General features: G+C 41.0%; 1 protein-coding gene across 1 annotated transcript in view; it reads left to right on the top strand.

Moving 5' to 3' along the window:
• Positions 1 to 24,933, top strand: part of Nup214 (nuclear pore complex protein Nup214) — a 380,758-nt gene that overhangs the window by 248,108 nt on the left and 107,717 nt on the right. The window lies entirely within an intron of this gene.

Here is a 24,933-nt window from a genome sequence, read left to right as displayed (position 1 = left end):
TCTAAGTATTTCTCACATACATTCTTCAAAGCAAACACCTGATCCACACATCCTCTACCACTTCTGAAACCGCACTGCTCTTCCCCAATCTGATGCTCTGTACATGCCTTCACCCTCTCAATCAATACCCTCCCATATAATTTACCAGGAATACTCAACAAACTTATACCTCTGTAATTTGAGCACTCACTCTTATCCCCTTTGCCTTTGTACAATGGCACTATGCACGCATTCCGCCAATCCTCAGGCACCTCACCATGAATCATACATACATTAAGTAACCTTACCAACCAGTCAACAATACAGTCACCCCCTTTTTTAATAAATTCCACCGCAATACCATCCAAACCTGCTGCCTTGCCGGCTTTCATCTTCCGCAGAGCTTTTACTACCTCTTCTCTGTTTAGCAAATCATTCTCCCTAAGCCTCTCACTTTGCACACCACCTTGACCAAAACGCCCTATATCTGCCACTCTATCATCAAACACATTCAACAAACCTTCAAAATACTCACTCCATCTCCTTCTCACATCACCACTACTTGTTATCACCTCCCCATTATATATATATATATATATATATATATATATATATATATATATATATATATATATATATATATATATATATATCTTTCTTTCTTTTAAACTATTCGCCATTTCCCGCGTTAGTGAGGTAGCGTTAGGAACAGAGGACTGGGCCTTTTTTGGAATATCCTCACCTGGCCCCCTCTGTTCCTTCTTTTTGAAAATTAAAAAAAAAAAGAGAGGGGAGGATTTCCAGCCACCAGCTCCCTCCCCTTTTAGTCGCCTTCTATGACACGCAGGGAATACGTTGGAAGTATTCTTAATCCCCTATCCCCAGCGATACCTATCCCCAGGGATATATATTTTTTTTTTTTTGCTTTGTCGCTGTCTCCCGCGTTTGCGAGGTAGCGCAAGGAAACAGACGAAAGAAATGGCCCAACCCACCCCCATACACATGTATATACATACGTCCACACACGCAAATATACATACCTACACACCTTTCCATGGTTTACCCCAGACGCTTCACATGCCTTGATTCAATCCACTGACAGCACGTCAACCCCGGTATACCACATCGCTCCAATTCACTCTATTCCTTGCCCTCCTTTCACCCTCCTGCATGTTCAGGCCCCGATCACACAAAATCTTTTTCACTCCATCTTTCCACCTCCAATTTGGTCTCCCTCTTCTCCTCATTCCCTCCACCTCCGACACGTATATCCTCTTGGTCAATCTTTCCTCACTCATTCTCTCCATGTGACCAAACCATTTCAAAACACCCTCTTCTGCTCTCTCAACCACGCTCTTTTTATTTCCACACATCTCTCTTACCCTTACGTTACTTACTCGATCAAACCACCTCACACCACACATTGTCCTCAAACATCTCATTTCCAGCACATCCATCCTCCTGCGCACAACTCTATCCATAGTCCACGCCTCGCAACCATACAACATTGTTGGAACCACTATTCCTTCAAACATACCCATTTTTGCTTTCTGAGATAATGTTCTCGACTTCCACACATTCTTCAAGGCTCCCAGAATTTTCGCCCCCTCCCCCACCCTATGATCCACTTCCGCTTCCATGGTTCCATCCGCTGCCAGATCCACTCCCAGATATCTAAAACACTTCACTTCCTCCAGTTTTTGTCCATTCAAACTCACCTCCCAATTGACTTGACCCTCAACCCTACTGTACGTAATAACCTTGCTCTTATTCACATTTACTCTTAACTTTCTTCTTTCACACACTTTACCAAACTCAGTCACCAGCTTCTGCAGTTTCTCACATGAATCAGCCACCAGCGCTGTATCATCAGCGAACAACAACTGACTCACTTCCCAAGCTCTCTCATCCCCAACAGACTTCATACTTGCCCCTCTTTCCAAAACTCTTGCATTCACCTCCCTAACAACCCCATCCAGAAACAAATTAAACAACCATGGAGACATCACACACCCCTGCCGCAAACCTACATTCACTGAGAACCAATCACTTTCCTCTCTTCCTACACATACACATGCCTTACATCCTCGATAAAAACTTTTCACTGCTTCTAACAACTTGCCTCCCACACCATATATTCTTAATACCTTCCACAGAGCATCTCTATCAACTCTATCATATGCCTTCTCCAGATCCATAAATGCTACATACAAATCCATTTGCTTTTCTAAGTATTTCTCATATACATTCTTCAAAGCAAACACCTGATCCACACATCCTCTACCACTTCTGAAACCACACTGCTCTTCCCCAATCTGATGCTCTGTACATGCCTTCACCCTCTCAATCAATACCCTCCCATATATATATATATTTTTTTTTTTTTTTTTTTTATACTTTGTCGCTGTCTCCCGCGTTTGCGAGGTAGCGCAAGGAAACAGACGAAAGAAATGGCCCAACCCCCCCCCCCATACACATGTACATACACACGTCCACACACGCAAATATACATACCTACACAGCTTTCCATGGTTTACCCCAGACGCTTCACATGCCTTGCTTCAATCCACTGACAGCACGTCAACCCCTGTATACCACATGACTCCAATTCACTCTATTTCTTGCCCTCCTTTCACCCTCCTGCATGTTCAGGCCCCGATCACACAAAATCTTTTTCACTCCATCTTTCCACCACCAATTTGGTCTCCCTCTTCTCCTCGTTCCCTCCACCTCCGACACATATATCCTCTTGGTCAATCTCTCCTCACTCATTCTCTCCATGTGCCCAAACCATTTCAAAACACCCTCTTCTGCTCTCTCAACCACGCTCTTTTTATTTCCACACATCTCTCTTACCCTTACGTTACTTACTCGATCAAACCACCTCACACCACACATTGTCCTCAAACATCTCATTTCCAGCACATCCATCCTCCTGCGCACATCTCTATCCATAGCCCACGCCTCGCAACCATACAACATTGTTGGAACCACTATTCCCTCAAACATACCCATTTTTGCTTTCCGAGATAATGTTCTCGACTTCCACACATTTTTCAAGGCTCCCAGAATTTTCGCCCCCTCCCCCACCCTATGATCCACATCCGCTTCCATGGTTCCATCCGCTGACAGATCCACTCCCAGATATCTAAAACACTTCACTTCCTCCAGTTTTTCTCCATTCAAACTCACCTCCCAATTGACTTGACCCTCACCCCTACTGTACCTAATAACCTTGCTCTTATTCACATTTACTCTCAACTTTCTTCTTCCACACACTTTACCAAACTCAGTCACCAGCTTCTGCAGTTTCTCACATGAATCAGCCACCAGCGCTGTATCATCAGCGAACAACAACTGACTCACTTCCCAAGCTCTCTCATCCCCAACAGACTTCATACTTGCCCCTCTTTCCAGGACTCTTGCATTTACCTCCCTTACAACCCCATCCATAAACAAATTAAACAACCATGGAGACATCACACACCCCTGCCGCAAACCTACATTCACTGAGAACCAATCACTTTCCTCTCTTCCTACACGTACACATGCCTTACATCCTCGATAAAAACTTTTCACTGCTTCTAACAACTTGCCTCCCACACCATATATTCTTAATACCTTCCACAGAGCATCTCTATCAACTCTATCATATGCCTTCTCCAGATCCATAAATGCTACATACAAATCCATTTGCTTTTCTAAGTATTTCTCACATACATTCTTCAAAGCAAACACCTGATCCACACATCCTCTACCACTTCTGAAACCGCACTGCTCTTCCCCAATCTGATGCTCTGTACATGCCGTTCACCCTCTCAATCAATACCCTCCCATATAATTTACCAGGAATACTCAACAAACTTATACCTCTGTAATTTGAGCACTCACTCTTATCCCCTTTGCCTTTGTACAATGGCACTATGCACGCATTCCGCCAATATATATATATATATATATATATATATATATATATATATATATATATATATATATATATATGTATGTATATATATATATTTTTTTTTTTCATACTATTCGCCATTTCCCGCGACAGCGAGGTAGCGTTAAGAACAGAGGACTGGGCCTTTGAGAGAACATCCTCACCTGGCCCCCTTCTCTGTTCCTTCTTTTGGATAATTAAAAAAAAAGAACGAGAGGGGAGGATTTCCAGCCCCCCGCTCCCTTCCCTATTAGTCGCCTTCTACGACACGCAGGGAATACGTGGGAAGTATTCTTTCTCCCCTATCCAATATATATATATATATATATATATATATATATATATATATATATATATATATATATATATATATATGTATATTGGACGTGAATCATAGGGTGGGGGAGGGGGGAAAAATGGCTATGTTTGAAGGAATAGTGGTTCCAACAGTATTGTATGGGTGTGAGGCGTGGGCTATGGATAGAGTTGTGCGCAGGAGGGTGGATGTGCTGGAAATGAGATGTTTTAGGACAATATGTGGTGTGAGGTGGTTTGATCGAGTAAATAATGTAAGGGTAAGAGAGATGTGTGGAAATAAAAAGAGCGTGGTTGAGAGAGCAGAAGAGGGTGTTTTGAATGGTTTGGGCACATGGAGAGAATGAGTGAGGAAAGATTGACCAAGAGGATATATGTGTCGGAGGTGGAGGGAACGAGAAGAAGTGGGAGACCAAGTTGGAGGTGGAAAGATGTAGTGAAAAAGATTTTGAGTGATCGGGGCCTGAACATGCAGGAGGGTGAAAGGCGGGCAAGGAATAGAGTGAATTGGATCGATGTGGTATACCGGGGTTGACGTGCTGTCAGTGGATTGAATCAGGGCATGTGAAGCGTCTGGGGTAAACCATGGAGAGTTCTGTGGGGCGTGGATGTGGAAAGGGAGATGTGGTTTCGGGCATTATTACATGACAGCTAGAGACTGAGTGTGAACGAATGGGTCCTTTGTTGTCTTTTCCTAGTGCTACCTCGCACACATGAGGGGGGAGGGGGATGTTATTCCATGTGTGGTGAGGTGGCGATGGGAATGAATAAAGGCTGTGTGAATTGTGTGCATGGGTATATATGTATGTGTCTGTGTGTGTATATATATATGTACATTGAGGTGTATGGGTATGTATATTTGCGTGTGTGGATGTGTATGTATATACATGTGTATGGGGGTGGGTTGGGCCATTTCTTTCGTCTGTTTCCTTTCGCTACCTTGCAAATGTGGGAGACAGCGACAAAGCAAAATAAATAAATAATATAATATTGGAAAGGATCAAAATTTTGCGTTTGATCATGTACATTCCTGAGTCCACAGGGGAAATGAAACACTATAAATTCCCAGGTGCACTTTCATGTAATAATCACATCATTAGGGGAGACACAAGAAGGAAATATAACAGTCAGTTGATATACAGCGAAGAAACATAGCTAGGACATCATTTGGTAAACATGCGATCGTTCAAGACATACGAGCGTATCAAAAATTTATCTTTTTACAAATTTTTTCATCAATAAAGTTATCTAATTTGTATAAACCATCCTCTCCTTGTATTTTAACTTTCTAAAGGGGGAAACAGAAGAAGGAGTCACATAGGGAGTGCTCATCCTCCTCGAAGGCTCAGACTTGAGTATCTAAATGTGTGTAGATGTAAGTAAGATAAGAAAAAGGAAAGATACGTAGTATGTTTGAGGATAGGAACCTGGATGATTTGGCTTTGGGTGAAACGAAACTCAGGGGTAAAGGGGAAGAGTGGTTTGGGAATGTTTTGGGAGTAAAGTCAGGGGTTGGTGAGAGGACAAGAGCAAGGGAAGGAGTAGCACTACTCCTGAAACAGGAGTGGTGGGAGTATGTGATAGAGTGTAAGAAAGTAAACTCTAGAGTGATATGGGTAAAACTGAAAGTGGATGGAGAGAGATGGGTGATTATTGGTGCCTATGCACCTGGGCATGAGAAGAAAGATCATGAGAGGCAAGTGTTTTGGGAGCAGCTGAGTAAGTGTGTTAGTAGTTTTGATGCATGAGACTGGGTTATAGTGATGGGTGAGTTGAATGCAAAGGTGAGTAATGTGGCAGTTGAGGGAGTAATTGGTGTACATGGGGTGCTCAGTGTTGTAAATGGAAATGGTGAAGAGCTTGTAGATTTATGTGCTGAAAAAGGACTGGTGATTGGGAATAACTGGTTTAAAAAGAGAGATATACATAAGTATACATATATATACATAAGATGTTGATGTGCTGAGAGATGCAACAGGAGGGATGTCTGATCATTATCTTGTGGAGGCGAAGGTGAAGATTTGTAGAGGTTTTCAGAATCAAAGAGAGCATGTTGGGGTGAAGAGAGTGGTGAGAGTAAGTGATCTTGGGAAGGAGACTTGTGTGAGGAAGTACTAGGAGAGACTGAGTGCAACCTGGGGAAAAAGTGAGAGCAAAGGACGTAACGGGAGTGGGGGAGGAATGGGATGTATTTAAGGAAGCAGTGATGGCTTATGCAAAAGATGCTTCTGGCATGAGAAGATTGGGAGGTGAGCAGATTAGAAAGGATAGTGAGTGGTGGGATGAAGAAGTAAGATAATTAGTGAATGAGAAGAGAGAGGCATTTTGGATAAGTTTTGCAGGGAAATAGTGCAAATGACTGGGAGATGTATAAAACAAAGAGGCAGGAGGTCAAGAGAAAGGGGCAAGAGGTGAAAAAGAGGGCAAATGAGAGTTAGGGTGAGAGAATATCATTGAATTTCAGGGAGAATAAAAAGATGTTTTGGAAGGAGGTAAATAAAGTGCGTAAGATAAGAGAACAAATTAGAACATTGGTGAAGGGGGCTAATGGGGAGGTAATAACACATAGTAGTGATGTGAGAAGGAGATGGAGTGAGTATTTTGAGGGTTCGTTGAATGTGTTAGATGATAGAGTGGTAGATGTAGGGTGTTTTGGTCGAGGTGTGGTGCAAAGTGAGAGGGTTAGGGAAAATGATCTGGTCAACAGAAAAGAGATATTAAAAGCTTTGCGGAATATGAAAGCCGGCAAGGCAGCAGGTTTGGATGGTATTGCAGTGGAATTTATTAAGAATGGGGTTGACTGTGTTGTTGACTTGTTGGTAAGGATATTTAATGTATGTATGACTCATGGTGAGGTGCCTGAGGATTGGCAGAATGCATGCATAGTGCCATTGTAGAAAGGCAAAGGGGATAAAGGTAGTGCTCAAATTACAGAGGTATAAGTTCGTTGAGTATTCCTGAGAAATTGTATGGAAGGGATGAGAGGGTGAAAGCATGTACAGAGCATCAGATTGGGGAAGAGTAGTGTGGTTTCAGAAGTGGTAGAGGATGCGTGGATCAGGTGTTTGCTTTGAAGAATGTATGTGAGAAATACTTAGAAAAGGAAATGGATTTGTATGTTACATTTATGGATCTGGAGAAGGCATATGATAGAGTTGATAGAGATGCTCTGTGGAAGGTATTAAGAATATATGGTGTGGGAGGCAAGTTGTTAGAAGCAGTGAAAAGTTTTTATCGAGTATGTAAGGCATGTGTACGTGTAGGAAGAGAGGAAAGTGATTGGTTCTCAGTGAATGTAGGTTTGCAGCAGGGGTGTGTGATGTCTCCATGGTTGTTTAATTTGTTTATGGATGGGGTTGTTAGGGAGGTGAATGCAAGAGTTTTGGAAAGAGGGGCAAGGGTGCAGTCTGTTGTGGATGAGAGAGCTTGGGAAGTGTCAGTTGTTGTTCGATGATGATACAACGCTGGTGGCTGATTTGTGTGAGAAAATGCAGAAGCTGGTGACTGAGTTTGGTCAAGTGTGTGAAAGAAGAAAGCTGAGAGTAAATGTGAATAAGAGCAAGGTTATTAGGTACAGTAGTGTTGAGGGTCAAGTCAATTGGGAGGTAAGTTTGAATGGAGAAAAACTGGAGGAAGTGAAGTGTTTTAGATATCAGTGAGTGGATTTGGCAGTGGATGGAACCATGGAAGCGGAAGTGAATCATTGGGTGGGGGAGGGGGCAAAAATTCTGGGAGCGTTGAAGAATGTGTGGAAGTCAAGAACATTATCTCGGAGAGCAAAAATGGGTATGTGTGAAGGAATAGTGGTTCCAACAATGTTATATGGTTGCGAGGCGTGGGCTATAAATAGAGTTGTGCGGAGGAGGGTGGATGTGCTAGAAATGAGATGTTTGAGGACAATATGTGGTGTGAGTTGGTTTGATCGAGTAAGTAATGAAAGGGTAAGAGAGATGTGTGGTAATAAAAAGAGTGTGGTTGAGAGAGCAGAAGAGGGTGTTTTGAAATGGTTTGGTCACATGGAGAGAATGAGTGAGGAAAGATTGACCAAGAGGGTATATGTGTCAGAGGTGGAGGGAACGAGAAGTGGGAGACCAAATTGGAGGTGGAAAGATGGAGTGAAAAAGATTTTGAGTGATCGGGGCCTGAACATGCAGGAGGGTGAAAGGCGTGCAAGGAATAGAGTGAATTGGAATGATGTGGTATACCGGGGTTGACGTGCTGTCAATGGATTGAACCAGGGCATGTGAAGCATCTGGGGTAAACTGTGGAAAGTTCTGTGGGGCCTGGATGAGGAAAGGGAGCTCTCTGTGGTTTTGGTGCATTATTATGACAGGTAGAGACTGAGTGTGAACGAATGTGGCCTTTGTTGTCTTTTCCTAGCACTACTTTGCGCACATGCGGGGGAGGGGGTTGTTATTTCATGTGTGGCTGGGTGGCGATGGGAATGGATAAAGGCTGACAGTATGAATTATGTACATGTGTATATATGTATATGTCTGTGTGTGTGTGTGTGTGTATATATATATATATATATATATATATATATATATATATATATATATATATATATATATTTTCTTTCATGCTATTCGCCATTTCCCGCGTTAGCAAGGTAGCGTTAAGAACAGAGGACTGGGCCTCTGAGGGAATATCCTCACCTGGCCTCATTCTCTGTTCCTTTTTTTGGAAATTTAAAAAAAAAAATATATATATATATATATATATATATATATATATATATATATATATATATATATATATATATATATATATGTATATGCTGAGATGTATAGGTATGTATATTTGTGTGTGGACCTGTATTGTATATACATGTGTATGTGGGTGGGTTGGGCCATTCTTTTGTCTGTTTCCTTGCGCTATCTTGCTAACACAGGAGACAGCGACAAAGCAAAATAAATTAGTAAATGAGTAAATGTACTTCCCCATTTTCCACATGAGCAAGGTAGCACCAGGAACAGACTAAGAAAGGCCATATCTGCTCACAGCTATTTCTTGCTGGCAAATTCAGTGCACCTATATAGATTTTTTTTTATTCTATTTCATATTTATTATACTTTATCCCTGGGGATAAGGGAGAAAGAATACTTTCCACGTATTACCTGCGTGTCATACAAGGCGACTAAAAGGGAAGGGAGCAGGGCATTGGAAATCCACCCCTCTCGGTTTTAGTTTTCCCTAATGAAGGAACAGAGGAGGGGGCCAAGCAAGGATATTCCCTCAAAGGCTTAGTCCTCTGTTTTTAACGCTACCTCGCTAACGCGGGAAATGGCAAGTAGTATGATAAAAAGATTTATTATACTTTGTTGCTGTCTCCCACGTTAGCGAGGTATCATAAGAAAACAGACAGAAGAATGTCCCAACTCACCCACATACGCATGTATATACATAAACGCCCGCACACGCACATATACATACTTATACATTTCAACGTATGCATACATATACATACTCAGACATACACATATATACACATGTACACATTCATACTTGTAACCTTCATCCAATTAACTTGTCCCTCAACCCTACTGAACCTAATAACCTTGCTCTTATTCACAGTTACTCTCAACTTTCTCCTTTCACGCACTTTATCAAATTCAGTCACCAGCTTCTGCTGTTTCTGACCCGAATCAGCCACCAGCACTGTATCATCAGCGAATAACAACTGACACACTTCCCAAACCCTCTCATCCACAAACGACTGCATACCTGCTCCTCTCTCCAAAACTCTTGCATTCACCTCCCTAACAACCCCATCCATATACAAATTAAACAACCATGGAGGTATCACACACCTTTGTCGCAAACTGACATTCACTGGGAACCAGTCACTTTACCCTCTTCCTACTCATACACATGCCTTACATCCTTGGTAAAAACTTTTCACTGCTTCTAGCAATTTATCTCCGACACCATATACTCTCAAAACCTTCCACATAGCATCTCTGTCAACCCTATCATATGCCTTGTCCAGATCCATAGATGCTTTATACAAATCCATATGTTTTTCTAAATACTTCTTATATAAATTCTTTAAAGCAAACACCTGATCCACACAACCTCTACCTCTTCTGAAATGACACTGCTCATCCCCAATCTGATGCTCTGTGTATGCCTTTACCCTCTCAATCAATACCTTCCCATATAATTTCTGCAAAGCCTTCACTACCTCTTCTCTGTTTACCAAACCATTCTCCCTGACCCTCTCACTTAACAAACAACACCGACCAAAACCCCCTATATCAGCCACTCTGTCATCAGACACATTCAATAATCCTTTAAAATACTCACTCCATCTTCTCACTTCATCCCTACTGGTCATTACCTCCCCATTGGCCCCCTTCACCGATGTTCCCATTTGTTCTCTTGCCTTACACACTTTATTTCCCTCCTTCCAAAACATCTTTTTACTCTCCCTAAAATTTAATGATATTCTTATTTGGCCTCTTTTTCACCTCTTGCACCTTTCTCTTAACCTCCTGCCGCTTTCTTTTATACATTTCACAGTCATTTGCACTACTTCCCTGCAAACATTGTCCAAATGCCTCTCTCTCTTCTCTTTCACTAACAATCTTACTTCTTCATCCCACCACTCACTACCCTTTCTAATCTGCCCACCTCCCACCTTTCTCATGCCACAAGCATCTTTCGCACAAGCCATCACTTCTTCCTTAGATAGATAGCCTGCAACTTGTCTTTTTCTTAACCAAAGGACCTTGGCATTCCTATGAGTCAGGCATAATGAACAGCTAATGCCAAGGTGTACAGTATTGCCAACTGTGTGATGGCATCTTGATCCTCTTCCCCTGCATGCGTGCGAGGTAGCGCTAGGAAAAGAAAACAAAGGCCACATTCGTTCACACTCAGTCTCTAGTTGTCTTATATAATGCACTGAGACCACAGCTCTCTTTCCACATCCAGGCCCAACAAAACATTCCATGGTTTACCCCAGACGCTTCACATGTCCTGGTTCAATCTATTGACAACATCGGCCCCAGTATACCTCATTGTTCCAATTCACTCCATTCCTTACACGCCTTTCACCCTCTTGCATGTTCAGGCCCCGATCGCTCAAAATCTTTTTCACTCCATCCTTCCATCTCCAATTTGGTCTCCCACTTCTCCTCGTTCCCTCCACCTCTGACACATATAACCTCTTTGTCAATCTTTCCTCACTCATTCTCTCCATGTGACCAAACCATTTCAACAAACCCTCTTTTGCTCTCTCAACCACACTCTTTTTATTACCACACATCTCTCTTACCCATTTCATTACTTACTCGATCAAACACCTCACACCACATATTGTCCTCAAACATCTCATTTCCAGCACATCCACCCTTCTCCGAACAACCCTATCTATAGCCCACGCCTCACAACCATACAACATTGTTGGAACCACTATTCCTTCAGACATACCCATTTTTACTTTCCAAGATAATGTTCTCAATTTCCACACATTCTTCAATGCTCCCAGAACCTTCGCCCCCTCCCCACCCTGTGACTCACTTCCATTTCCATGGTTCCATCTGCTGCCAAATCCACTCCCAGATATCTAAAACACTTAACTTCCTCCAGTTTTTCTCCATTCAAACTTACCTCCCAATTGTCTTGTCCCTCAACCCTACTGTACCTAATAACCTTACTCTTATTCACATTTACTCTCAGCTTTCTTCTTTCACACACTCTACCAAACCCAGTCACTATTCTTCTGCAGTTTCTCACACAAATCAGCCTCCAGTGCTGTATGATCAGCGAATAACAACTGACTCACTTCCCAAGCCCTCTCATCCAAAACAGACTGCATACTTGCCCCTCTTTCCAAAACTCTTGCATTCACCTCCCAAAGTTAACTAGGTTGCCAAAATTGTTATGGTGTCGTCTTTGAGCACAAACCTCCATATCACAGAGAAGCCCTTTTAGGCATTCTTTAATGATTAGACAAAATGTGGAGAATAGAGTGTGGCATTTGTTTTCAAACAGAAATAGAGCTGCTCTGTTGGAGTAATCACCGTCATTAGTGTTAGTGTCTAAAATTATTTCGCAAAGTAAGCCAACAGAGATTGTGCCACTTTCCACTCTGCTGTAAATATCTTTTCTCCTCGGAGGTTATTGATAGGTCATTAAAACCAATTGTACTGCACATCTTTATGTATTACAGTACATTTAATGCTGCGTCAGTTTCTTCTCTACTTTGAAGTTCCTCTCCCAGTGAATATTCACAAGGACAGGATTGAGAAAACAAAACAGAGATGACACATTGTCTACTCTACTTAGAAATTCTTTTCCCTTTGAGGTTATCCATATGTCATTGTAACTAGTTTTTCTTGAAAAACTACTTTAGATAAAACAGAGTTAGAGCAGCTCAAGTCTCCACTCTACTGTGAAGTTACATCCCATGATGCTATTCACAAGGTCATTAATACCATTTTCTTAAGTTCAGCTTTTCTTCTAAACCTTGGTACCATACAGACAGAACAGTGCAAGTTAGAAGAGTCATTAGGTCCCTTAACAGAATAGTTAAAGGTAGAGGTTTAGGTTTGGATGTAAAGAAAGGATTTAGGGACAGCATAATCCTCCTGACCTTGATTTTGAAGGTGAAACATGGACATAGGTTGAGTCACAGAGCTATTTGATAGGAGCATGTGGTGCAACTAGATGGAATGAAAAAAGAAATGAGGGTGTGTGTGAGAAATGTGGTATGGTAGGGAATGCAAAGGAAATGAAATGTGGAGTAGTAGAGTCGGCAAAGTGTAATACTTTAAGTTGGTTTGGGCATGTGAAAAGAATGCAAGGATATTGTATGATTAAAGGGTTAATGTGAGGGAAAGACCACATGTAATATGGGGAAATACAGTGGAAGAGCACCGGAGGGAGAGAAGTGGTGGAAGATTGTCTGTAACGGTCAATGTGAGAGAGGCATGCATGGACAGGGATAAGTGGAGTCCTTTGCTGTGGCCACTCCCTTGATTGGAGTTCCCATAGGGAATGGGCATCAGAGACATAGATTGATAGATAGTACCATACTTCTTTGGTACAGTTAAGAATAAATTACCAGTAATGTTTCCATTTCTCCAGTGTAAGATAAGGCAAATGCAATCTCCTCTCCTCAGATAGTCTTTTCTAGCAGGGATTTTCAAATTTTTTGAGGCCACAGAACGTTTTCAGTCTTGCAGACTTCCCTACAAATCCCCATCAAGCTATTGTGGAACTCCAGTTTGAAATCCCCTGCTTTAGAGGTTATAATGTTCTATGGGCTAGAATTCAGAGCTTAATCTTTTTGGAAATTCAACTTTTAGGGTGTATCTGTGTTAAAAGAAAGTGTGGGCTGAAGTATAAGGTTTCATCCCTCATTTCAGGAAGTTGTTGGGACATCCCTAACTAATCTTTTTGTGTACAGGTACTATTTGACTATGGTGCACACATATATGTATTTTTTTTTTTTTTTTTTTTGCTTTGTCGCTGTCTCCCGCGTTTGCGAGGTAGCGCAAGGAAACAGACGAAAGAAATGGCCCAACCCACCCCCATACACATGCCTTGATTCAATCCACTGACAGCACGTCAACCCCGGTATACCACATCGCTCCAATTCACTCTATTCTTTGCCCTCCTTTCACCCTCCTGCATGTTCAGGCCCCGATCACACAAAATCTTTTTCACTCCATCTTTCCACCTCCAATTTGGTCTCCCTCTTCTCCTCGTTCCCTCCACCTCCGACACATATATCCTCTTGGTCAATCTTTCCTCACTCATTTTCTCCATGTGACCAAACCATTTCAAAACACCCTCTTCTGCTCTCTCAACCACGCTCTTTTTATTTCCACACATCTCTCTTACCCTTACGTTACTTACTCGATCAAACGACCTCACACCACACATTGTCCTCAAACATCTCATTTCCAGCACATCCATCCTCCTGCGCACAACTCTATCCATAGTCCACGCCTCGCAACCATACAACATTGTTGGAACCACTATTCCTTCAAACATACCCATTTTTGCTTTCCGAGATAATGTTCTCGACTTCCACACATTCTTCAAGGCTCCCAGAATTTTCGCCCCCTCCCCCACCCTATGATCCACTTCCGCTTCCATGGTTCCATCCGCTGCCAGATCCACTCCCAGATATCTAAAACACTTCACTTCCTCCAGTTTTTCTCCATTCAAACTCACCTCTTAATTGAATTGACCCTCAACCCTACTGTACCTAATAACCTTGCTCTTATTCACATTTACTCTTAACTTTCTTCTTTCACACACTTTACCAAACTCAGTCACCAGCTTCTGCAGTTTCTCACATGAATCAGCCACCAGCGCTGTATCATCAGCGAACAACAACTGACTCACTTCCCAAGCTCTCTCATCCCCAACAGACTTCATACTTGCCCCTCTTTCCAAAACTCTTGCATTCACCTCCCTAACAACCCCATCCAGAAACAAATTAAACAACCATGGAGACATCACACACCCCTGCCGCAAACCTACATTCACTGAGAACCAATCACTTTCCTCTCTTCCTACACGTACACATGCCTTACATCCTCGATAAAAACTTTTAACTGCTTCTAACAACTTGCCTCCCACACCATATATTCTTAATACCTTCCACAGAGCATCTCTATCAACTCTATCATATGCCTTCTCCAGATCCATAAATGCTACATACAAATCCATTTGCTTTTCTAAGTATTTCTCACATACATTCTTCAAAGCAAACACCTGATCCACACATCCTCTACCACTTCTGAAACCACACTGCTCTTCCCCAATCTGCTGCTCTGTACATGCCTTCACCCTCTCACTCAATACCCTCCCATATAATTTGCCAGGAATACTCAACAAACTTATACCTCTGTAATTTGAGCACTCACTCTTACCCCTTTTGCCTTTGTACAATGGCACTATGCACGCATTCCGCCAATCCTCAGGCACCTCACCATGAGTCATACATACATTACATAACCTTACCAACCAGTCAACAATACAGTCATCCCCTTTTTTAATAAGTTCCACTGCAATACCATCCAAACCTGCTGCCTTGCCGGCTTTCATCTTCCGCAAAGCTTTTACTACCTCTTCTCTGTTTACCAACTCATTTTCCCTAACCCTCGCACTTTGCACACCACCTCGACCAAAACACCCTATATCTGCCACTCTATCATCAAACACATTCAACAAACCCTCAAAATACTCACTCCATCTCCTTCTCACATCACCACTACTTGTTATCACCTCCCCATTTCTGCCCTTCACTGAAGTTCCCATTTGCTCCCTTGTCTTACACACTTTATTTACCTCCTTCCTGAACATCTTTTTATTCTCCCTAAAATTTAATGATACTCTCTCACCCCAACTCTCATTTGCCCTTTTTTTTCACCTCTTGCACCTTTCTCTTGACCTCCTGTCTCTTTCTTTTATACATCTCCCACTCAATTGCATTTTTTCCCTGCAAAAATCGTCCAAATGCCTCTCTCTTCTCTTTCACTAATACTCTTACTTCTTCATCCCACCACTCACTACCCTTTCTAATCAACCCACCTCCCACTCTTCTCATGCCACAAGCATCTTTTGCGCAATCCATCACTGATTCCCTAAATACATCCCATTCCTCCCCCACTCCCCTTACTTCCATTGTTCTCACCTTTTTCCATTCTGTACTCAGTCTCTCCTGGTACTTCCTCACACAAGTCTCCTTCCCAAGCTCAATTACTCTCACCACCCTCTTCACCCCAACATTCACTCTTCTTTTCTGAAAACCCATACAAATCTTCACCTTAGCCTCCACAAGATAATGATCAGACATCCCTCCAGTTGCACCTCTCAGCACATTAACATCCAAAAGTCTCTCTTTCGCGCGCCTGTCAATTAACACGTAATCCAATAATGCTCTCTGGCCATCTCTCCTACTTACATAAGTATACTTATGTATATCTCGCTTTTTAAACCAGGTATTCCCAATCATCAGTCCTTTTTCAGCACATAAATCTACAAGCTCTTCACCATTTCCATTTACAACACTGAACACCCCATGTATACCAATTATTCCCTCAACTGCCACATTACTCACCTTTGCATTCAAATCACCCAACACTATAACCCGGTCTCGTGCATCAAAACCACTAACACACTCATTCAGCTGCTCCCAAAACACTTGCCTCTCATGATCTTTCTTCTCATGCCCAGGTGCATATGCACCAATAATCACCCATCTCTCTCCATCAACTTTCAGTTTTACCCATATTAATCGAGAATTTACTTTCTTACATTCTATCACATACTTCCACAACTCCTGTTTCAGGAGTACTGCCACTCCTTCCCTTGCTCTTGTCCTCTCACTAACCCCTGACTTTACTCCCAAGACATTCCCAAACCACTCTTCCCCTTTACCCTTGAGCTTCATTTCACTCAGAGCCAAAACATCCAGGTTCCTTTCCTCAAACATACTACCTATCTCTCCTTTTTTCACATCTTTTTTACATCCACACACATTTAGGCACCCCAATCTGAGCCTTCGAGGAGGATGAGCACTCCCCGCGTGACTCCTTCTTCTGTTTCCCATTTTAGAAAGTTAAAAGAAATACAAGGAGGGGAGGATTTCTGGCCCCCCGCTCCCGTCCCCGCACCTCGCCAGGTGGTAGAGTGTCCCGCAGTGTATCGAGACAGACTTCCCCAGAACTTTTTTTAAAGGGGAAGTAAATGTTTATAGTTGTGTTACTGGAGTGATGGTTTTCATACATGGTGCTTTGACAAGAAAATAGTGAAATTGGAAAAAATGTAGCTTAGACATTGAAGCTTATTGATACATTGGTTAAATTGATGAGAACTACTATTGACGTTTGTGTAAATAAATTAAACATTTCCTTTCCATAGCCAGAGGTTGAACCATTATGTGACATTCATTTTTTCATTTCATTTCAAGCTAGAAGTTTCAGTTTTCTAAATTGTTTCTTACATTTTTCACATGTATATATATGTATGTGTGTGTGTGTGTATATGTGCGTGTGTGTGTGTATGTGTGTGTATGTGTATATATATATATGTATATTATCCCTGGGGATAGGGGTGAAAGAATACTTCCCACGCATTCCTCGCGTGTCGTAGAAAGCGACTAGAGGGGACATATATGTATATATATATATATTCATAAAGCCTATATGGTGTTACCAGACTCCACTTGTTTAAGGTTACACAACAAGTTACCTTTAGCAAGGCTGTTTTGTCATCAGTTGATGAAAGACAGTACTCATCAAGAACTGTCTTCAGAGTTCATCCTCTTTCTGCTACTGAGTATAGCCCAGCCTTAGAGCTGTAGGACTCCTGGAGAAGGGGTCCTGGAGTTGTATGATTGAGTAATTATTAAAACCTGTAGTTCGACCCATTTTCAATCATTGCTTTTCAGTGAGAAAAAACTTGTGTATTTGACTCAGGTTATAGACCTGTTCATACATTCATCTAACATGGATTGTACACCAACCCATATGGTTAACCCTATTGGTGCTGTGGGCATCAATCTTCATTCATATAGCAGGATGCTGATGGTGTCAGTCTGCACCTTTTCTTTCCTGCCATAAATTAAATTCTGCCTGTGTTGTAAACTTTCCTCACTAGCCATAGAATGGTACCCCAATTTTTTTTTTCTATACTTGATCACCATTTCTTACATTAGTTATGAGTAATTGAAGCAGTCTGGAGTCATCAGTATTCCATTAGTGACCATAGTGGACAGTTGTGTACCCTCTCTTGGTACTCACCGCATCAGTGTGCTTTTGCAGCACGTATAGGATTTCTGCCAGCCCTCTTTATTAACCTCTTGGGAAACACTGGAACTCTACCACCCATGTAAGCATTCTTATGTGCTTGAAAATAAGGAGAGTGCAGGAGGAGCTTATAATATGAGGAAGAGTATATCACTTTCTGATTAATCTGAATAAGAAAGTGAATTGAAATGTACACTGTTGGTATGAGTGCGGAGGATGCACTTGTGAGAACAAGAGGTGAATCCCATACAGGACCAGCAAGATCAAAGGTAAGTTCTAATATGTTTACATGGTAGAAGGCAGTGATTATAAGCCAAGTGTTTATCCCTTCAGTAATGGTAATTTTGGTATCATTATTCATTACATGAAATTATTGGTTTTGATTTGATTTGTTCACTGCTTAATGCCAAATATCAGAGAAAATACACTTTGCTGGGTTTTGCACACTTGATGGTGGGACAAAAGCCTTTTTGCCTGCTGAAAGGATTAATTTGTTGGGCAATTGATATGAACCGCAAAGACATTTATTGGCACATTATGACTCATCCTGGAATGAGAAACTGATTCTTAGCTGGAACCTACATGACAATTCACATGATACTCTTCAGGATATGCTTAACTTACCTGGTCTTACCAGAATGATATTTTAGAAGAGAAGTCTTAGTTACTTGGAATTTTCTCTTATAATTGTTATTTATGAGAAATATGCCAGTCTTGCTTTATGAGTTTGATAAACTTTTCAAAGCATGTTTTGGTACCAATCATCCATAAGTCTTCTCTGTTCCACCCAGGATGTTCCCTGGATTAGTTGGTGTACCTAGACAAGTTCCTCTTTATGTTGGAAATGAATAGTTGAACTACTAATGAGATTTAACTGTTAATTTCCAGATATTTCAACATTGATTTAAGGCCTTTTTTTGTGAGAATCATCGCAGTCTTGTTGAAACTGCAGGCCAAAATGACAGTTTGGAGTAGGTAGCCTCCTTGATCACTTTTATCAGGACCCTAAAGGACTTGTTGACGTACAGGGATGTGGCACAGTAGAGGTTGCCAAGGTCCTTTGCATTGAATAGTTCTTTTTACATGCTTGATAGTTTGGATGTTTGCCTCAATGGAATGGGATTCCATTCTATAGGTCATGAAAGGTGAACTTTTGGTACAAGTAGCAAGAGTCCTTCCATGTAAGCATGAGGGAGCTACGGGATCTTTGATTTTCAGATGTGGGATTCTCTTCTTCATGTATGATGAAGTACCTAATAAACAAGGCATCTGCCACTGCTCTTATACTGTAAGAAATCAAGAGTGCCCCCATGTTAAGACTGATTTCAGAAAGATCAAAGGGTCCCTCTGTTGATGCTGACTCTTTTGATGGGTCTACCAAGGCAATACATTTTGTGTTGATTACCTGCTTCTGTGAGGTTAGACATTGAGCAATTTCAGAGATGTCCCAATCATGAACTAGAGCTCTTAACCAGATTTATATAGCGATCCCAGATGTCTAATTGGGAGAGTTTTCCAAGACTTCATTAGAGTATTATGGGATAAGTTGACTTGGAACCCAAATGATCAAGGCTAATGATACTATGAGAATGCCTTGTGACCCAACTCTCTTTAGATCAGAGGAGTTTTCCCAAGGCCTTTTAGTGCCTCAGCAGTTTATAATGAAATTCATCTCTTGATGAGGGCTGAGAGAACTGTAAATTACAGTGCAGTATCTAGAGAGAACTGCTCCATATTGCAAATGAAAATTGGATTAATCATATTGATCGCCTGAGATTCTGTTGAAAGGTCCCACTTGATGCTGACTTATGATGGGTCTACACAAGGCAACAGACTGCTTTATTGCTTAGTTTTGTTTCTCTGGAATTGGACATGGGGCAGTTTTACATTTGACCTGAGAATGAACTAGAACTTTTAATCAGTTTTATCTACTAGGGAGACTTTTTCAAGACTTTGTTGGATTATGGGATTAGGTGACTAAGAACTCACAGTAGATGATGACAGCCTGAGTTCTGGAAGTCTTTTTTTCATTTTTTTGATTGTCTTGATCTATCTAAAGTTTTAAAGATCTCATTACTGTTGAATCAGGAATATATATCAAGGCTTTATACTTATAAGTTTTTAGATCTTGCAATGGAATTTACACACATTTATTCACACATATACATTCTCTAGCACAGCCTGAGATGCAAGAACTTATGACTGTTTCCATAATTTTTGTTTAAATGTATCAGAACCTCTCTCAGTCTTTCAAGAGTCTATGTTTAAGGGTTAGAATTCCTTTCTGGCCATGTTACAAGTGACTCTACAAGAGTGCCTTGTGGACCATGTTTCTCAAGATCAGGCAAGTTTCTCTCAGGTATTATAGGGCTTTGCGGAAGATGAAAGCCGGCAAGGCAGCAGGTTTGGATGGTATTGCAGTGGAATTTATTAAGAAAGGGGGTGACTGTATTGTTGACTGGTTGGTAAGGTTATTTAATGTATGTATGACTCATGGTGAGGTGCCTGAGGATTGGCGGAATGCGTGCGTAGTGCCATTGTACAAAGGCAAAGGGGATAAGAGTGAGTGCTCAAATTACAGAGGTATAAGTTTGTTGAGTATTCCTGGTAAATTATATGGGAGGGTATTGATTGAGAGGGTGAAGGCATGTACAGAGCATCAGATTGGGGAAGAGCAGTGCGGTTTCAGAAGTGGTAGAGGATGTGTGGATCAGGTGTTTGCTTTGAAGAATGTATGTGAGAAATACTTAGAAAAGCAAATGGATTTGTATGTAGCATTTATGGATCTGGAGAAGGCATATGATAGAGTTGATAGAGATGCTCTGTGGAAGGTATTAAGAATATATGGTGTGGGAGGCAAGTTGTTAGAAGTAGTGAAAAGTTTTTATCGAGGATGTAAGGCATGTGTACGTGTAGGAAGAGAGGAAAGTGATTGGTTCTCAGTGAATGTAGGTTTGCGGCAGGGGTGTGTGATGTCTCCATGGTTGTTTAATTTGTTTATGGATGGGGTTGTAAGGGAGGTAAATGCAAGAGTCCTGGAAAGAGGGGCAAGTATGAAGTCTGTTGGGGATGAGAGAGCTTGGGAAGTGAGTCAGTTGTTGTTCGCTGATGATACAGCACTGGTGGCTGATTCATGTGAGAAACTGCAGAAGCTGGTGACTGAGTTTGGTAAAGTGTGCGGAAGAAGAAAGTTGAGAGTAAATGTGAATAAGAGCAAGGTTATTAGGTACAGTAGGGGTGAGGGTCAAGTCAATTGGGAGGTGAGTTTGAATGGAGAAAAACTGGAGGAAGTGAAGTGTTTTAGATATCTGGGAGTGGATCTGTCAGCGGATGGAACCATGGAAGCGGAAGTGGATCATAGGGTGGGGGAGGGGGCGAAAATTTTGGGAGCCTTGAAAAATGTGTGGAAGTCGAGAACATTATCTCGGAAAGCAAAAATGGGTATGTTTGAGGGAATAGTGGTTCCAACAATGTTGTATGGTTGCGAGGCGTGGGCTATGGATAGAGATGTGAGCAGGAGGATGGATGTGCTGGAAATGAGATGTTTGAGGACAATGTGTGGTGTGAGGTGGTTTGATCGAGTAAGTAACGTAAGGGTAAGAGAGATGTGTGGAAATAAAAAGAGCGTGGTTGAGAGAGCAGAAGAGGGTGTTTTGAAATGGTTTGGGCACATGGAGAGAATGAGTGAGGAGAGATTGACCAAGAGGATATATGTGTCAGAGGTGGAGGGAATGAGGAGAAGAGGGAGACCAAATTGGAGGTGGAAAGATGGAGTGAAAAAGATTTTGTGTGATCGGGGCCTGAACATGCAGGAGGGTGAAAGGAGGGCAAGAAATAGAGTGAATTGGAGTCATGTGGTATACAGGGGTTGACGTGCTGTCAGTGGATTGAAGCAAGGCATGTGAAGCGTCTGGGGTAAACCATGGAAAGCTGTGTAGGTATGTATATTTGCGTGTGTGGACGTGTGTATGTACATGTGTATGGGGGGGGGGGGGTTGGGCCATTTCTTTCGTCTGTTTCCTTGCGCTACCTCGCAAACGCGGGAGACAGCGACAAAGTATAAAAAAAAAAAAAAAAAAAAAATTATAGGGCCTCAGTATTTCATGATGAAACTCCTCACTGGATGGTGCTTGATGTTTAGAGAATAGTAAATTACAGTGCATTATCTAGATATAACTGCTCCATATTATAAGTGAAAACTGTTGGTCTTCAGATATTCTGTGGGGAACATCTTTTAATATCCAGGAATCTTAAAAGCTGTCTCAGTAGGGTACATTTCTGGGTGTGACCAAGAATCTCATTTTTGTTAACCCTTTTTACCTTTATGTTAAAGGCCATGAGTTTAGAGATGTAGCCCCTACTGTTGACCTTTCCAAGAACCTTCCCTTAAAGGGTTTTTTTATTGTAACATGTACCAGTGATACATCAGGTGTAAGGAGTTGGTATAGTTTGATTTTTGGCCTGCTGCTGCCAGAGTAGAGGACCATAGTGTGCCAGGGTGACTCTTAAGGTAGTGTTCTCGCTATATTTTGTCATTGAATGAGCTACTTTAATTATATATATTACATGGTAATGAGAGGAAAAAATGGACACTTCTATATTTAGTATACCAAACTACTAAAGAAAGTAGCAAAGCATTATATTATGAGAAAAGTAGGAAAATAGATTAAAGAATTTTTAACCTACAGGAAATTTAAATTACTACAGTTACAAATAGAAACGTGTGATGGAGAAAAAAATCTTCTTGGATACCCCATAGGGAACTGTATTAGCCTCAGTACTATTTGTCATTATGATATCTTACACCGATAACTGTGTAAATGAAAACAGTTTAATATTTTTCAGGTGACATGATAGTGGATAAAACAGTTGAAAATGAAGATCAAGGAAAAATGTAGAGATTTGAATGCAATATACAAATAGGTAGAAGAGGTCCCAATGGAATTTAGTGGAGAAATTTGAAAAAATATGTTGTGGGACATATAAGAGTATTTTAGTACCTGCATATAGTAACCCTACAGGGGGAGAAATAATGAAAGATTTTGGAATCATTAGAAATGAAAAAAATTGAATTTAAAGAACGTATTGATAAGATAGCAATATCAAGCTGAAATATGTGGTATGATACAAAGAACTTTTGCAACTAGAAACATAAAACTTATTTAAACATTTATTGTATATTCAAGAAGTAAAATTGAATACTACAGTATTGAATGGTTGCCAATTCCCATTTTGAAATAAGTAGTACTGTAAGAGAGAATGCTGAACCATTTTACAAGCAAAGTCAGTAGACAAGAGCATTTGAGCTAACATGAAAGATTGAAAGAACATGAATTACACTGTTTAGAAAGATGAGAGAAAGACATGATTATTATATATGCCTGGCAACATATAGGTGTATAAAACAACACCCTAAAACTGAAAGCATCTCAGTAAGGTAAATACAGAATCATCAAATCAGATGTAAAACGTGGAAGCATGCTGCAAAGTCCCTGAGGCAAAAATATTTGAATGCCCAACAAGGAAACTGGAAATGATTATTTGATTCAGTACCAAAACTAAGAAACATAAATGGAGTGACTGCAGAAATATTCAAAAGAAAGTTGTACTCTTGGTTGAAGACAAGATCAGAGGACAGTTACTTCATAGGTTAAGAACAGCATTATCCAGCGAGCAAGATATGAAATAAGTAATAGAGTGGAGACTAAGAGAAACCAGAATAGTTCAACAGGGAAGCAGTACGAGGAGCACCACATGATAGCCCCTTCATCACGGCAAAATCTCACTGTACGTAGGTAGGTAGGTATTTATAGGTAGGTCCTTGTGGTATTCTCTCATGGTTGTAGGACAAACTATCTCTGTTCAAAAATGTAAGTTCTGAAATGTGAAAATTCTCTCAGATGGTTTCCTGCAAGCATTTTTCTGGTTGTGTTTCTTGCCCTTCCTTTTTTTTTTTCTTTTTTTTTTTTAAAGTCCCTTTAGCCAGTGGTGACCACTATTGGAATGATGTATGTTTTTTCTTCTTCTTCTTCTTTTAGCATAATAAGGTGTATTACAAATAATGACCCAGGGACAATAACCACATCACTGAGTTAAGTTTGTTAATTGGTAAAAAGACAGACCCAGGCTGATATATATCATTAATTACGTAGTAGGTGATTACTGCAGGATGAGAGGTTTGTACTTCACCATAAAGATATTGGGTTAAGAGGTTCCTAACCTCCAGAGGATGGAGACTGTGCCCTGCAGAAAAGTTTCTATACTTCAAAACTTACATTTTTCAGGATTTCAGATTTGGTCAAGATTTGCTTGTTGTAGGAGATGACCTTTTAGAAATCCACAGATCCAGAAGGATTAAGGGTGGCATTAGCAGAACTGTCTCCTCTTACTACAGAGCTGTTTACATTTCATCCTGTTTTTTCATGGTACCAACATTCAAAAATTTATTTCATACACAGTCACCTTTCTTGCCATAATGAGGAAGCATCAGGAACAGACAAACATCCAAGCTTGCCTACATCTAATATCAAGATTTCATGTATAGTTGAATGAAACCAGAACTTGATGTTACTGGACTAGTACTTCTTGAGGTTGTACTGCAAGTGAAAAGTCACCTCTGGCAAGGCTTTGTTATTGGGAGTATGGTCTCATCAAAAGACTAATCTCTCCAAAAGGAGTCTACATTTTCTTGCTGCTGGAAGTTATGCATCCTTGGGCTGCATGAACATTAGAATGGTCTGGAGTAACACTGGAACTCTTTCATGGAAATCAGGCATGAGTTGATTGTAAATAAGTATAGCAGAGCCTATCAACCACATCCAGGCTGACAGAAACATTCTTTGGTTCACCTTTTCCACTTCATTTTCCAGGTTTAGTTCATTGACATCTCATATTCTAAATTCTCACTTACCATGCACCATC

This window comes from Panulirus ornatus, chromosome 6 (genome assembly GCF_036320965.1).
Source record: "Panulirus ornatus isolate Po-2019 chromosome 6, ASM3632096v1, whole genome shotgun sequence".
Lineage (NCBI taxonomy): Eukaryota > Metazoa > Arthropoda > Malacostraca > Decapoda > Palinuridae > Panulirus > Panulirus ornatus.
This window is presented reverse-complemented; position numbering and strand designations above follow the sequence as displayed.